Raw genomic sequence first — 2,703 nt, 5'->3', positions numbered from 1 at the left:
CTGCTGCTGAAGAAGAGACATTTTTCTGCATGACTTTGACAACAAGAAGCATCCTCTTATTCTGTGTAACAGGTGTAAAAGACTTACACTGACATTTCTCTTCCTGAAGTCCAGGGGCATGACTTGAAAATATTACCTAGCAGAAGCTGAAAAAATTCACTGACATAAATCATGATTAGTGTGACAATCCAGCCCGCAGGATAACAATAAATAATGCAAAGAAGATGCAAATGCATCGCGTTTCAGCAAGCAGTGACACAACCCTATTGAAAATACCTGCACTGACTTGAGACTGAAAGGGGATTTCATGGCAGCAGGTGTTTTCACTTTTAAATGGTTGTGAATAAATATTATTAGCCAAACCTATCTTTGGTTTGATGCTTTCAGTTTGATATGATATGACCCAAATTTCTGTGACCCTTATGTAACTGTCTTATCTAGTTCTCATCCAGTCTCATGGGCAGCTGCATTTATTCTTTGAATACAAGAAACCACTCTCTGCTTTTTTGGGGGGAAAAAAGCATAACAGGGCACAAATCCTCACTTTAAAAAAATACCCTTTTTGTCAAGGGCAAGGTGCTATCCAGACAACCCTAAAACGTAGATTAGGCTGACAGGTCTAGGAGGTATAAAACGCCCTAAAGCAGAGGGAGTGATTAAACAAATAAATAAATAAGTAAAATAATAACAATAATTTGTAAGAGGCAAAAACGTGTCTCCTGAGTCACTGCATAGTGAACGGCATTTGTTATGCTTCTTACATCATTCAGGCATTCAGGAAATCTTCTGGTCAATTCCCAGGAACACTCCTCTTCCATTGTTTGCAAGAGGAAAGGTTTGATAATCCTAGAATAGGTTGTCATCTTCTGAATCAAAAACAATTTGGTCTCAAATTTGATGAGTCTTACCCAGGCCTCACTCTGTACCTCGCCATTGTAGAACAATATATGGTTTAGCTCAACTAGATAAAATCTGATATTAAAGCTCAGCATTGAAATTATATTCCAGGTTATTGGCAGATATATGTGCATTTTGGAGGTGAGGAGCACACAAACTAATTTTTGTTCTGCACCTCTACACAAAGACAGTGACATTGTGTTTTTATTGTATTTTTTTTTGGCAGGGCAGCCTATGTTGCTATTTTTGGAGGTTGCCTGTCTCAGGTTGGTGGCCAAGGCATCTTCCCATGAGATTGGGTTGTGCCTTGCTGAAGTCTCAGTGGACCTTCTAGTGAGGCTACTCCTAATGGTGGTAACTATTGACACAATGAAAATGGTTCGCTCTGGGTCATTCTGCTGTCACAGACACTGCAAAACAAATAAAGAACTTGATGATGGAACTTTTCTTGTCTTTATCTCTTCTTCTTTTTCTATGAAAGATCTAGGATTCTTTTTTGACAATAACAAATGTATACCACTTCACTGAGCTTTTCCTTAGAAAATTAACAGAAATATGAGACAATGCACTGAGTCACTTAATGGGACCAGAATTTCACCCTTAGCTCATTTTTCACCCAAACAGCCTGAAATACGAATAAAGTGACTCTTGCTTAGACAAGCAAAGAACTTCACTAAAATCTCATTCCTTGAGGTGTTTTTTTTTTAATGGATATGGCTACAGGAAGGCTGCAGAAGAAATGCTAGGACTAAGTGCAGAAACTTCTACAACTTGAGAAAAGGTTTAAGCTGTAACAGTCCATCTCATTAGTCACAAAAAGAGTCAAGTCTCACATGATGATATCCTCCTACACACTAATTGCCCTCCTCACTGAGAAGTTCACAGTAAGACATTTCTGTACCAGCCTTCATGGAATTTATGGTCTCTGTTTCTTCACTTAGTTGAAGGCAACTTCTTCTAAATTGCCAAAAAAACAGTACATTTTTTAGCTACTGTGCTGAAAGAGGGTGTACAAAGGAACTGCACACCAGTCATATAGGGAAACTGAGGCTAAAAAAGGAAATGTTTTAAATCAAGCTACCATCTCCCATTTCCCAAGACCTGTGTGATCTGTTAATTTATTCTGTTTTCCTAAGACAACAGCTCCTTACCCCCTCCATTATCTTCATCAGGAATAAGCAACAGGCACTAGGAAGGAATGCCACACTCCAATTCATGCTGTTTGCTTTTCTTTTGTTTTACCTTAAAAGTCTCTTTGATATTTTTATACCATCAAACAGCAGCCAGCTTTTTTATTTATTTATTTTAAAAAAATAAAAACTTCCTCCCTCTGGGCAAGTCGGATATTAATATTATCCCTGTAACAAGCAGCAGAAGGAATGAAACATCTAGGTAAATGCTGCAAGTGAGATTAAAATTCTCCAGCTTTCTGATGTAACCCTGTGACATAGCGTTCCTAGTGAATTAAACCAAATGTACAAGTATTTAACGACTAATCCTTTTAAGTATTTTAATGCCCCAATGAAGATTTCTTATAGGGAGAGGCAAAGCATATGTGGTTTCCGTTAGAGTCTGCCTGCAGGCAGAGGATTGAGCAGATTGGCTTTTTTTTTCTTCTTCTTCTTCTTTTTTTTTTTTTTTTTGTTGTTGAAGCTTTCCCCCCCACACACACACTCACACACCTCTTTTTAATTCATTAATATTTCCCTCCTTTTGTGTGTTTTGGCGGGCGGGCAGGAGGCCCGTGGTGCTGAATGGACAGCTCCTGCCGGCGGGGCCGAGGGGGGCTCACCCCCCAGCCCCCCC

This window comes from Chaetura pelagica, unplaced genomic scaffold, assembly GCF_000747805.2.
Source record: "Chaetura pelagica isolate M959 unplaced genomic scaffold, ChaPel_1.0 scaffold99, whole genome shotgun sequence".
Lineage (NCBI taxonomy): Eukaryota > Metazoa > Chordata > Aves > Apodiformes > Apodidae > Chaetura > Chaetura pelagica.
Note: the sequence above shows the minus strand (reverse complement) of the source record.